We start from the raw sequence: 14588 nt of genomic DNA on the forward strand, positions 1-14588 counted from the left end.
GCAGAAGCAGTCAGGAGAAGAGCAAGAAAGTAGAGGAACAGAAATGACAGGGTGGGATCTGTCTGTGGCTGCTCCCTTCATCAAGAGATGGGTCAGCACTGAGAAGACAATTAACTTTTGTCCTCATGATTCTTTTCAGGTGGACATTCACTGCCAGGGCTCATAGTGCTGACCCCCACTGTATCAGGTCAGCTACAGTGATGCCAGGCATGGGTTGTCAGTGGTCACTCTGCCCCTGCCCGCTCAAGTGACAGCACAGACCACAGGGCGGGGGGGTTGCATCCCTCTGTTAGTCAGGGGAATGCCTCAAACCCACCAGCAGGTGAGGGCACCCCTCTGCCCTGCAGGAGAGCTGAGGCCCATTTTCCCAGCAGGTGTGGAAGGTGCCAGTGCTCAGGAGCACTTCCAGGCAGCAGGGACCTGCTGCTGCTCTCCAGGGTAGGATTTTCCAGAAGATGTGTGTGGGATGGCAAAAGTCACTTTCAGGGAAGGACCAGCTGGGAGAAACCTCCTGTGGGCACAGTGGGGCAGGCAGAGTGAGGGACAGAGAGCAGGAGCCAGAAGCAGGTTTGCAGAGTGGAGGAGCCAGAGAAGACAGAGAACAGCCAGAGTTGGCTGTGAGACAGCAGGAGACAGAGACTTTCCAGAGGCCGCGCAGAGTTTGCTGACACGTAGGCAGGCACCAAAATTTACTGGATTAAGTGGAAGAAGATGGGAATTTCGTTTCAAAATAATTTATTTTAATATTTGTCACCCAACAGAGTTGTCTTTTCTTTCTCTAAAACATGATTTTTTGGTCTAAGAGAACACTTTAGACACAGGAATTCCCTTTGATACTTCCAGGAGAGCTCAGAGCAAAGGTGTACGCAGATGTAGCTGATGCACAGGTGGGTGTGCAAGGGGATCTGGTGCCCTGGCTGGAGTGAGAGGGAGCCTCAGAAATCAGTGATTTCCATTTCATGTCACTCCTACAGGGCAGCTGTAGTGATCTCATAACAGCTAGCTGGGGCAGCGGCACCTTTCTTCCCTGTCACTCCATTCTTGGAAGGACCACCTCTTTCCTAATGAACTCTTCTGAACTGACCCATTCCCCCCACGTCACTACCCTGAGGGTTGTGCACAGCACATCAGGTAGCTAAAGCTTAATTTCCCTGAGCACCCTGCCCAGCTGCTGCCCGAGTCATGACCTGTGAAGGGGGACTGGCTGTGCTGAGGCACAGCCTGCTTCCCGCTGTGCAGGGATACTTGAAGCAGGAAAAAAGCAGTGGTCTCTCTAAAACACCAGATAACTTGTACCTGGCCTGTAAACAGGAAACACTGTTTCTCCCTCCTTTCCCTGTTCTTGTGCTCCATTCCTCATGGCACACAGCATGTGTCATAGTTTCAGCTGACATGCCTGCGTTTGTCAGGCCATTGACACCCCCATAATATAAAGGATGTGTCTATACACTCAGCTCCCAAGTAACACAAGCATAAGCATGTTCTAAGCAGTCTGCTGGAGGACAGCACCAGATGGAGATAGAAGAAAAAAATCTCAGTTAATACGCTTATGGTTGATACCCTAAAGATGACCTTTCAGCACATACTTGCAGACCCACTGTACATACAGACTCTTTACACCAACAAAGTCACCAACAAAGAAACATTGGGAACTACAGCAACATGAAAGAGTTTGCCCTCCCACCACCTCAGAGCTGTAACTGCAGTCTGTAGCTAGAGCAGGTGATCCCAGGTATGGAAACTAGCAAATGTCACAGAAGTGTGAGGGAATGGTGAGAAGTAAATGCTGATTTCTGACATGGTGACCCAGCTCTGGATCCTAATTCATCCCCTCCTGAAGGTATACAACAGTCCTAATGCATCCTTTGCTCTCTTCCAGTTAAGACCAAGCAGTGAATTGCCAGTTCTTTGTTGCTCCACAGTGTATGTGAGCACTGTGGGTTGAGGCTACACACCTTCATTTTCCCAGCTGGGTACTTCCAGGCAGTCCAGTCCATGCTTCCCCAAAGCTCAGGCTTTATTCTAGTCCGGCAATCCTCCAGGCCAATGTTGACTTATTCCAGACCAAATAGCAAAACAGATTTTTGTGTTGGCTGCCACTGTGGCACATCATTGCTCTTCAGTCACGTTGTCTGTGCAACACTTGCCTGTTCCCCGTCTCAGGGACTGAAAACTCCTAGTGGTTATGAGCCTCACGCCTTAAGAGAGCATAAGACTAAAGCAATGTGTGCTCAGCTTATTTTCTACCATGTGATTCTGCTTAATCAACTTCTCCACTATTCTGATAAGTGCCTGCTTGGAGACTTGCCACTAACCTCAATTTTCCTGCAAAATCCCCCCCAAGAACTTATTTCTCAAGGATTAAAGCTTGACGGATAAATTATTCCCTCCCAAACACATCAGAACCATTCTGCCTGGCTGACCTTCCCAGCAAAGCACCAGACAAAGTGTCAGGAGGATGAAGCAGGCAGGCACAGGATAAGTAGCTCACTGCTAATGAAAAGCACTGTGGAGAAGACCAGTAATGTTCAAGGACTCCAGGGACATCAGGACAGGGGATCACAGAGCTTTGCAAGGCCTCAGGAAAAGAGGCCACCAAATCTGGCAGGGCTGAGCAGGTTTATTGGTGCTGCTTTGCAGAGTTCACTGTAGTAAGATTTACTCAACAGACTTACCAAAGAAGGACATTTGTTCCATGAAATGGTGGAGAGCAGCTTGCTATTGTCTGGCCTCTCCCGCCTTGATCAGAGGCTTCAAATGAGACTGATACATTTTCCACTTTTACATCACCTCAGTCACAAGCAAATTAACTTCTGAGTCATAGCCATCACACCAAACTCCTGCTTCGAGGGGAGGGGAGTAACTGGAGACACCTTACTCCATCTTGAAATACGAGATTAAATAACCTTCAGGTTTTACTCTACTTTCTCTGCATTAGGTTTTGCAAAATGCACCACTGAACAGAGGTTAGTTTATTCTGGAGTACAATTTCCCTTTCATTTTAGAGATCTAACCAGCCAGACGGATGCAAACAGCACATTTCAAAGAGCTGTATAAAGGATTTTAGCAAGCTACAATACTGCTGTGAGTTTTTTGCTATCTGATACAGCAAACCTCATGGACACAGTATGATCTGTCTACTGCCACGTCATGCACATCACTTCAGCTGCTTAGCAGAACACCAGCAATCTCAAGGGAAAGAATGCCAGATACGTTTATTTTTTCAAGTTAAAGGTTAACAAGAAAAGTAAAGGTGCCTTGGCTGTATTTTCTTTTTTAGCTGTTCTCTTAACCACAGCTGTGCTGCAGAAACTGGTTGATGCAGTGGGATGATAAGGTGACTGCAGTTATATTTCTTGGGGGTTTGGAGTTTTTTTTGTCTGTTATAGTGGCTGAAACAGGAACAGGGCTTATACAGTGTCTATTAATTGCAGCAGGAGAGGTACAGCTACAGTAGTTCTCTAAGCCAGTACAATTTCCTGGGTTTCTTTTCCTTCCTAGGGTAAACAGCTGCATGTAACTTTCCTTGAGTTTACAGTATTATCACTACTTTCATTGTCTCCTCCACGGCACAGATCAGGATTGCTAACAAGAGGAACAACTGCCATATTGATTCCAAAAACAGGTAATAAAGAGATAACAATAACCTTTCTAGTCTGCTCACTGTATTTATAGTTCCTGAAATCTCAGAGACAGCTTGGCATGGGGAACCTCTGAAGACCCAGTGCATCCCAGGGTCGAGGGGTTGCTGAGAGCACAGGCAATGGCATTAAATTCTGCTGTGTTAAAGGTGCTTGCCTTGTCACACGATACTGTCTCTTTTCATTCTTCTCAGGATTTTTTTCCTAGTTCCCCAACTCTTCCTCCATCCCACTGCACTGAATACAAGCTAATACAACCCATCCATGGCTGCTGCTCGACACACATCATTCTGCAGCTTCACCACCATTACCATTGCCTCCAGAAAAACAAATGGCCTTGGCCAGTGTCAGGGCTGGCTGGTCAGAGCAGCCCAAATGTACACATGTGCCAGCCAGATGTGCCAGAGAAGAATCTGTCCACAGTTATCTGTTGGTCACTATAGGAACATCCTGCTATGGTACACACAGTTCCACCAGGGAGAGCGCAGGAATCACCATAACGTCATGTGAACTTCTATTTTGGTCAGACTGGCTCCAAAATAGTGTCATGGCAGTGGGAAAGCTATTCACAAAATTTTACGGACTCTCTTAAGGCCTCAAGTGTTCTTGGCTCTCTTTCTGTGGAATTTTTAAGCTGTTTGGGAGCTGTGGTTTATTGACATGAAAGGTTTCACCTGAGAAGCCGCAGTGCTCTACACACCTGTGCACTTGGCAGCAGTGCCTTTGATGATTTTTTCTGGCTGCTCTCTTAGTATGAGCAGCTTCTCCTTCTTGTGTCACAGTATAGTTTTCTCCTTGTGTTCCTCCTTCAGAAAGGCTGTGATGACATGATGCTTCCAGCCTACCTCCAAGGGCAGGCACTCCAGCACACTCATTTCAAGCAGCATACTTTCAAGGTGACCTGTGTTCCCTCTTGATTCCTTATTTGTACCCCCTCTTACCACTCAGTCTCTTGGAAAATACTGCTCCAACTGCCCTGCTGACAGTGCAGCAGCAGGATTGGAGCTTGAGAGGATTGGCATTCATCTTGCAGCTAAGGAAGGCCGAGTATGGTGGTTCTGTGACAAATGTTCCTGGAGACTCAGTGTGACACTCTCATCAAGTGTCCAAGATGGACCTGCTTGCCATCATCAGATGTGAAGCATCTCAGGAGATGGCAGCACCCACCATCTGCCAAGCTTTTTTCAACATCCTGGTTGACCACAAAGTTGCTTTGGATGATTTCTTCTCAGGAGGAAGAAACTCCCATTTGCAATTAAGTCCTCTCGTGGGACAGATCACCCATGGCACCTGTGAACCTGCAGGGTACATCTGATCTATAGGTCCTGCCCTTGTCTGTAACACTATGAACCACTCTGCTCCCCTGTCACAGCTGGAGAAAGAGCCCACAGGGTTATAACCAAGCAGAGCCAACGCTCAGGCTTGAGTTAGCTGATGTACAGGTAAAAAGCCAAGTCACACTTAATGGGAAAAACCAAATCAAGTCCTTTTTTTAACATCATCATCTAACACATGATTTAATCTCATGATCCATGGGGTCTGAGTCACGCTACTGGATTTTTTTCATGGTGGAAATATTCCTGGCTAAACTAGCAATACATGACCAACAGGGAACACAGCAACACAGCATTTCCCCTGTCCTGTACATTGCTTCTACCAGTCCCAGGAAGACAACAGAAAACCAGTCCCATACAGTTGGATCCTTCATGGTTGCTGAAGGTATTCCTAATTCCTTCTTCTAAGATTGCCCCAAGACTCTCAGTCTAAGCCTTAAAATGCACAGGGCAGAGGAAATAAATCACACCTTAATTCTAAGAGTAAGTTGTATGTCAGAAGTTTCTGCTCCCTTCCTTGTACCAGGAAGACATTATTTTGCAGCACAGATGCAAGCCTCAAATTTTGAGCGCACTAGTGGCTTACTGCACTGGTCTTTCCAATAAGGCAATAAACCCTGGCTCTCATCTCATTAGATAGAAAAAAATCCCCCAACCTAATTCTATCAGTCTCAGTTTATTAACTTCGCACTGGAACCCACTCCAGCACTCCCCAAAGCCAGTGGCAGGTGGATGAGCAGAGTTCTTCCATGCCAGCAATACAGAACTCATCTGTGAGATCAGAAAGAGGCCTGGGGGAGGAAGGAGGTATTCAGGAGGGTAAGGGAGATGGATGATCTCATTCTATGCCTTGTTTGGTCACATCCCAAAGCTGTCAGGCACTTTGGCATACTGCTGGCAGAGGCAGGTTTGGTATGAGGAAATGTGGGTGACAGTAGCATCAGCAGTCCTGGCCAGGCAGGGATGGCCACAGGCAGTGACACTTCCCATTCCTCTGAGTGTGGGCGTACTTAGCAACATAACACTGCAGAAAACCTCCGAGGACTGTACCCGCCAGCTGTCTCAGCTGAGGGATGTGTCCTCAGAAGGTCCAGTGCAGCATGTTGCCTGCTACCAGTCAGTGGGAGTCCTGACAGGGAACTGGTGCAGCTGGCCAGGCTCTGCCTCTGCATCCCAGGGAACATCACAAGCTCTTCCCTACCTACCAAGGAGCATTTATTTTCTTCTTTTTTGCAGATTTCCAGCTCCTCCCACGGGCCTCTCTAAACAACACCCTCCTTTTCAGATGCTGATGCTTTTCAGCTGATTAAACTGTGGGCCAGACCACGAGCTGGGTGTAAATCAGTATTGCTTGTCAATGCTAATTTACACCCGCTGAGAATTTCCCTTCCTTCACCATTTAGCAGAATTATATGACATGTCTTTTATCTCTCCTCGCAGTTTAGCCTGCTATTCCCCTTTCCTGGCCCCCGAGTCTCCTGCTTTGCTCTGAACTCCCTGGAGGTTTGCAGGATAAGTTGCTTATTTGCAATGTAAAGTGTCTCTCAGAGCCACAGCCCCGTGCAAACAGACCCAAGAGAGGCACATTTATCCTTACTTGTGTAGCAAATGCAGCCCCATCTTTTCCTGGCAGCAGTTCCCTAAGAATATGCTGCCAGGATATGCTGCATATAACTTGCTAAGAGAAGAAATATGTCCTTATGGCCACTGCGCAATGCAGGACTTCTCTGGAGAGATGCAGGGGATGGAGAATGAAAGATCTCCCTGATCCTGCAGAGATCCTGAGCTCTCGCCTTTCCCATTGAAGCTGAAGGCGATGGCTCACCACCCAGCTCAGCACCCTGTAGGTCCTGCCAACAGGCATGATACCATTAATGACTTCTTGTTGCTATGGTGATATTGATGGATAGTCCCTGGCATTGGTGGGAATCCTGGGAAAGATAGGGAAAAAAATAAAAAAAAAAATAAAGTGGGTCAAAAAAATCCCCCACGGAAAACATGAATTTCCCTAAAAATGACCATTTATGTGACATCCTTGACAAATTCAGTGGCATTTCACACTTCCTGACTCCTCCAGCCTCTCACAAGAACAACATGGTGTTCTCCAGAGCCCGTGCAAACACTCCTGCTCGCAGCAGGGCTCTGGAGCAGAGGTGCACCGCTGCAAGTGGATTTCGTTACCAGGAGTTAGTTTTGCAGCTTCACTCACTCTGGCAATTCATTTCACATACAGAGTAAAAATCTTGGCTCCAGTGAAATCACTTGGACTTGTGCCAGTGGGCACAGAGCCAGGATTTCCCCCAGCTCTCAGGATGCCTTATCGCAAGTGACAATTTCATTCAGCTGCCACGATAGCCACTGGGAACCCCCAGCCTCTCCAGAGCTGTTTCAAGCGTGGAAAAGCCTCTGTTGCACAGTCTTTTGCTCTATTTCCCTGAGGCTCAGTGCTGCGCGCTCTTCTCTCGCAGCTTCCTACTCTACAATGTGCAGTTTAGAATAATCTTTCACCCTTCATCCAAGCTGGGTGACTGCTGGCAAGGACAGGCTGCGCTTCAGTCACATTTGGGCCCCTTCACTTTGCACAAGTGTTCTGGGGATTTGGGGCACAGGAACCATCTTCCTATAAAACATCAGTCCTCTCTTTGACCTTGCTTTCTCTGGGAAAAACATTCCCAATCCATGTTGGTGACACATTAACGAAGAAGTGATAAAGCCCCAGTGGAACTCCCTCTTCCTCTGCACATGCTATTTATCTAAGCTCACGCAGGAGTACACAAACTGCAAGATGTCCTGTTTTGGGGGAGATTTTAGTATTATTAGCAAATTTCAGAGTATGCTTTTTTGTCCTAGCAAAGACTCTTTTCTGCTGTGTTTTATGTCTACAAGTTGCCTTACATACATACAAATTTACTAGAGATCCTTTTATTCCCAACAGTGGTATTGCTCCAGGCACAATGGGCACTCTTAATCCTGGAAGTTTTTATTGGTTTGGATCTGTTATTAAGGAAGAAGTGTATCCACAAGGGAGCAGTATCTACAGCAGTACCATTACACAGACAGTTTTGTCAGTAAATGCCCCAGTGTAGATCAGATCCAACAGATGTGTCAGCTTTTCCACCTATTTGTGTGTTCAGATCCTTTGCCTCCATGTGAAGTCAGGAACTGGAAACAAAATTACTCTGCCCCTCTCTTTTGCATCTTTTGATAAACGTAGTTCTAATGGACTACAGAGTCTGAAGGCACTTTACATCAGGAACAGATCCCAAGAGAAAAATTCAGTTAGTTTCTTTATATTACATGTAGCTGTTCATCAAATTTATTGGGCAAGGTTCCTAAGCACATGGAGGCTGGACCAGCACTGACAGAGGCTCTCTCTTGTATAGCAACCCTTTGATCAGACGTCAGCATCATTTATTTGCTTGTGTTTCATATTCTTGAATGCTCCAGTAAATTCCCAGTTGACTATCAGAGCAAAGGCTGCTCTTTCAAGTTGGATTTGCACCTCTTCCCTTCCCCTCCATTTCAATTAGCTATGGAAATTATTTGGATTTTTTTTTCTATCTCCTCTTGCCTGTCTGTCTGTATTAGAAGCTTTAGGAACCCTGATGGCTGGAGGAGACTCCAGTTGATGTCTTCCTGGCAGGAAATGTTGTGACTTGCAATTAGCAAGTCTAACTGCTCTGCTTGACCTGCTGCTTGCCAGGGTGGAGAGCACAGACTCAGCTGCAGCATCTTGCCTTTCCCCCAGCCAGGAGTGAGGGGATGGGGGAGCTGTGAGTGAGGGGATGGGTGGAAGAAAGGAGGTACCACCACAGACAGGTAGGGCCGGACGAGGGCAGGAACTAGTTTATTGCACTAGGAGACAGAGGTGGCGATAGGAACATAAAAGCTTCTTGAAATAGGATCTCTGCCTGTGGGGAACTGCTGTTGTGCTGCGTTTGCAGCTATTATTTTTCTGCTAACAACTCTGACTGCAGAGACATGACAGGCGGTGAACTGCCCAGAGCAGCTCAGGGCTGAGCAGAAATGGGATTTGGACTGGGCTGGTGCTCTGGGTTCCTCCATTTGGAGACACCAGGATAAATGCCTTTAGGCACAAATCCCAGAACTCCGAGAGGAGCACATATTCCAGAGGGCTACTTGCCAGGTGTGATTTGCCTTAAACAGTTGGTCACCAAAGGTTTCTCAGATCACCATATCAAGACTTAAAAACGCATCAGATACATTCAAGATAGGAGAATCAATCTGGACTGTCTTCGACACCAGCTGGGCATTAACTTCCAGGTGACCCCACAGGGACAGGATTTGGAGAGATCATACTGGAGGCAATAGAGATCCATGGGATTTCTCACCACACACAAGTGTCCCCCAGACACATCATGTCATGCATGGTTTACTGGAGATGTTTTTAAAGCCACCATTAAGAAACAAATTCTAAGACTCATTAATACCAACACATATGCTCTTGGGATGTTCCTAACCACAACCATGTATTTTAACTTACCAATATTACCAAGGGACTCAATCTTTTTGTTCTCTGCCAGATCTTACGCTATAGTGAAAGGTGATGGAGGAGGAGGTAGGACATGCCTCTTTATTTAGAGCCAGCTGTAAGCAAATGGGTTTGTTTGCTCAAATGCACTGGATACCTTGTGCAAGCTGCATCCTCTTGCAGTGCAGGTTAGCCACTGCACATGTAACATTGTGAAGAAAATTAAGAATACATGCAGAGTTCTGCAGCTCTTTCTAAGCAAGTGAGGAGAAGGACAGTAAATCAGATCCCTTCTCCATGTGCTGGATCCAGAGTTACAGGACACTCTATGTCCCTTCCTATGCCACTAAGTTGCTGTAGGGTCTGAGCTGGTAGTTCCCAGCCAGCTCTGGGCTCTATAATACCCTTGCAGTCTCAGTTAGGTACCATTACTTCCATGCCATTTTGCAAAACATTCCAGTGTCTCATGAAGGTCTCTTCATTCTTGTTAACCTTTATTTTTTTTTGTAACTGAGAAAAAATAAGGCACAGATCATAACAGGTGAAGAGAGCCATTGCATGCACATTTATTTTACCAAAGCAGTGCTAAAAGCTGAAATAAGAGCATAACAGCAGAGCTGCAGGCAAACAACCATTTTTTTTTCTAAGTTGGCTCCTGCACAGCACCAAAAGTGTGTAGCCCTTGTGGTTGTCACAAACTACCCACGCCTACCCAAAGCTGAACACTCTGCAGCAAGAAGAGGCAAAACCACTCTACAGATACAACTTTATAGTATCAATCAAAAGAGAGGAAATATTGTCCATGCAGACACCCAATCCCTTATGGGAAACAGACATGAATCCTTTATAAACACATTTTTTAAGGAGTACTCTAAGAAGATATGGTGCGGATGCTGCAGCCAATATGATGGTAAGAACCTCACACAATACAGCATCTCAGGAAAAGCTTTAACCTCAACCTCATAAGTACTGTCCATCAACAACTCCTGCATGTAGCCATAACACCTCAGAAAGTTTAATTACCACTTAAGAAATGGAAGACTAAATGAGCTATGTGACCTTTCCCACCCCAGATCCTGTAGGACAGCATTATTTAAGACAACTGGGAGCCTGAAAAGCTAAACATTAGTGTTGGCAGATGAACAGATGGATGGATTGCTGCCAACACAATCCATCTTCCCACTTGCCTCTGTAGGACTGGGTGACATTCAAAGCTAACTACTTCCCTATGCAAAGAGAAATGCACGCGATGCAATGAGCAGGCTTTAAATAGGGCTCATCAGCTGGCAGGACCAGTGGCCAAATGTTTTATGGCTGCTGTTTAATGTTGCAGGCGAGGCTGTAAAAAAGAGGCACCAGTCTGTGACAGGAGTGGGGACTGTAGTGACCACAGTGGATTAGCTGTAAGCCAACCTCCGAGCAAGTTGTACAAATCTGTCAGGATGCTGTTATTTTTCCTTTGTGCATAAAAGCTCTAAATCTAATTAACCTTTTAATCAGAGCAGATAAAATTGTGGTTTTATCATCAAAGGGGATGCTTTATCTACAGCTACATGAAAAATTTCCATCTCTGCTCAACTTGGATTTTTTTTTTTTGCTTGAGGCTCTATGAGTAAATTTCCCAAGTACTGAAAAACAGAAAAAAGTAAAGTAGGAAATTTCTCAACACAGCCAGTTACTGTGCAGATATCAGCTCGCCTGAAGCCAGATGGGACTCAGTCCAGAGCTTTCAGATCCAGCTCAAATACCTGTTGCCTGAGCACAGAGGATGCTCCCGCTCCCTGACTGGGGAGGGCCCAACAGGAGCTGTGATATCCTGTGCCAGTATGAATCACGTCACCCGCCCGGATGGAGAGGGCACTGAAGCCCAGAGACACCACATACCCAAGACTTTTTGGTGTTCAACAAGGATTAAAAAAAAAGTAAAATAATCTCCTACATCTACTAGCAGGCTGTACTGTCAGCTACTAGACTACACAAATTTTCTAGATGTTTAGAAACATTTAGATATATTTTTCTAAATAATTTCTAAATTTCTATTCTACAAATAACTCTAACAAGTACCTTTGTGCCTACAGTACAAAGATTGCTGCCTCTGACGGGTCTACAATATCACCCAGATCAGACTGTACGTTGAGGGGGTTTTTTACAATTGTTGAAGCCTTCTGGATTTTCTGCATCTGCTGGCAAACATCAGTACCACTGACAAAGTCACCCAGCACAGCCAAGTGCAGAAATAACCCCACCAAGATCTGAACCTGGGACTCTAGGCAGATGAAGCTTCCTGACTAACCCACTGCAGCTTCTGCTTCACTGAACTTGCCTGTGTAATCTGAACCAAAAAACCACTTAGTTCCATTTACTATTGTCCATATGCCACCTCAAAATATACTTGCATATTAGCATTTATGCAACTTTCAGTACAAAATCCATATGGCTCCTTTCAGCAACCAGCAACAGCAAGAAGGATAAGTTGCAAAACGAGTCTGGAGATGGCGCTTCCAAAGATTTCTTTCTGAGCACCATGCAACATTTGTTGCAGATAGACAGTGATGGAAGTTGTTACAACCTCCACCAGATGGACCATGTTTTTTTTCTTTTCTGCATGAAGCTAAAATAGATTTCTTTTATGTGAAATGTCTACTAGTGATCCCTCTGGAACAGAACTTGGATAGCAGAGCAGATCCAAGCCTAGGCTGCGGAATATTGGAGGCTCTAATTACTTTGACCAGTCTCATCTAGAACCTCCACCCTTGCTCCTGCCACCCACTGGCCTAGGAGCTGCATTTAAGCCCTTGCCCTGGCCCTTCCTTGGGTTAGGCTGTATGTGTGCTGGTTTTGACCTGCTCAGCTTGACATCAGAGCTGTGTTGGAGCTACAGATTTCTCTGGCGCCTGTTGGCTGAACAAAGACACATTCATAGGGCCCACTCTGCTCTTCCAGTTTAGGTGCAGTGGGACTGTGCTCCCTGTCCAAGGTTGCTGTCTCAACCTGCCCTGCTGCCTGGCTTCTACCTCACCTCCCTTCCCAGAGATGGCCATCCTAACTTGCTTCCTGACAAGGAGTTTTCCAAGCCCTTGCAGTTGGTAAGAATGACTTTCCTCAGTTAAACAGAAGAAAGAAATGTTCACATGGAACAACAGAGTAGAAGAAAATGAAGAGTTTTCAAAGGTCTCATGCAACAACTACTGCTGGGAGACCTTCCAGGACGTAGGAGCAAAGCAACTCAAGCCTGTCACAAGTGGCCTTCTTACTAGCAAACCAACTCAGAGCCTTTGGATGTTAACAATTTGCTTTAACAGATAAAGGGTAAATATGTCTTTGTTGACACTGCCTGAATCACAGGAATAAAACATGGCAGCCAATTAACTACTTCTGCTTTAACCATCAAGACTTGCAAGACCATTAAACTTTCATATCCACTGAAAGAAGGCGGCTACGTGCCTGTAAGAGACCACAGTCAGAGAAGTAAATCAGGGGCTTCAGGATGCTCTTACTCCCAGATGATGGGTTCTTAACTCCCAGAATCGTTGTATCCCTTGTGGGCACATGCTGTGTTAGATTTAATCTTGACAGATAGCAAGGAATTGATCACAGGAATAAAACATAACTGGTTGCTTAGTTACCAATGATCACTACACAGTTACATTTGATGTGTGCAAACAGAGCCCAGTGCAAACCAATTATCCATCATTACAACTCTAAAATGTCAACTTCAGAGAGCTGAAAACAACTGTGAGCAAGGTAATAAAGGGAAATTTTAGTAAAAAATAAAAATGGTAATTGGGAGCTTTTTTTTCCTAAGTGGTCAAATATCCACAATCCTGCGGCTAAGTAAATATATTGTTTTAAAAAAAATAGGATTCTTGTTCATTGGGAAAGTGAAAGCAAGCATGTTATGCGTGTAAACACTGGGAAAATAAAAAGTAGTAAATAAAAATGACAGGCTAAGAATTGCACAAAACTGATAAGGGGGGGGGAAAGACATAAGGAGAATTAAAGAGCTTCAGGATTAATGATGGCAATAAGGAGCTGAAATATGTTAGGTCCTAAAAACAGCATGGTGTCATTCCAAAAATTAAATGGGGGCTGTGATGATTAGTGGGAATGGCTTGGGCATGGGAAACAGCCCTATATCTGTGTGAGGCAGACTTGAAGAGCCAGCAGGTACAATGGTTGCAGAGATCTGCGAATTTGCCTCCCACTTCTTGAAACGCAGATATATGGATATTGCTGTTTAATACACTGTGGGAAGGACACTCTTATTTCTCACAATTAGGTGCTATTCTTTCATGCTCCATCCCCAAAGATCAAATCATTAAACCTCCCATAAGTGTGACCTTCCTTTATCAAGGCCTGTCTTTCATTAATCAATCAAACTGAGCCTCGGTGCCAGATCTGTGGATAAACTGCTGAGCTTGGATGCCTCACCAGCAGCACATTCATGAGAGTGTGCACCACAGAGATGCTGACAGGTTAGATACTCATGGGCTATCCATGCACTGAATTTATCACCATGGCTGTAAACAATTCATTCTTAGCATTGCTTGTGTCCAGCCTCTTTCCTCTTCAGCAGTTCATCTTCCCTCTTCTAAAATACATGATAGCAAAAGCAGCTACAGAGATTTCTGCCTTCCTTGCTGTAAAGTGCAGCTATACTATGTCTGATCATGTCCTCATGCCAATGTAAGTTCTCTGAATACAGGAATAATCAGAGCTGGATGGAGCCATGGTAGAAATGGGTTTGGGCTGAATGGTCTGCCTCTCTCCAGTAAAAAATGCATGTCCTGGCTACAGGAGGGATAAGGACTATAAGTGCTAAACCTTCTAAATGACATGGGCTGGAGAAATACCCTGCCCTGAGTAACCTGGAGTTTACAGAGAAAAAGAGAAAGGAGGAAATGGGTCCTTCTCACCTCTTTATGCAATGCAGCACAATATAATAAAAATAAATTCTATAGGGGGCATACAGTACCTTTTTGCCTTTGACTCCCTTATGAGATTGGTTACTATTTGGCCAGAGAAGTAGAAGCAAAAAATAGAATAAGCAATTTTGACATTGATAACGAACAGAGAGAAGCATGTTCCTGTCTATTCAAGAGATGTACAGAAAATGCTACA

The 14588-nt window shown here is 45.2% G+C and overlaps 1 protein-coding gene across 4 annotated transcripts in view; it reads right to left on the reverse strand.

Annotated features, from left to right (window-relative positions):
* LOC113965483 overlaps positions 1-14588 on the reverse strand; it is a 53963-nt gene that overhangs the window by 25060 nt on the left and 14315 nt on the right. Inside the window, exon 1 of one of the 4 annotated variants that reach the window (XM_027678967.1) lies at positions 1188-1207. The exons of the other annotated variants lie outside the window; for them this stretch is intronic. The gene's annotated coding sequence lies outside the window, so the exon portion shown is untranslated. Of the gene's footprint in view, positions 1-1187; positions 1208-14588 lie in introns of those variants that run through there. 4 annotated transcript variants of the gene reach the window in all.

The sequence above is a fragment of the Neopelma chrysocephalum genome, unplaced genomic scaffold (assembly GCF_003984885.1).
Source record: "Neopelma chrysocephalum unplaced genomic scaffold, ASM398488v2 Primary Assembly neopelma1_44, whole genome shotgun sequence".
NCBI lineage: Eukaryota > Metazoa > Chordata > Aves > Passeriformes > Pipridae > Neopelma > Neopelma chrysocephalum.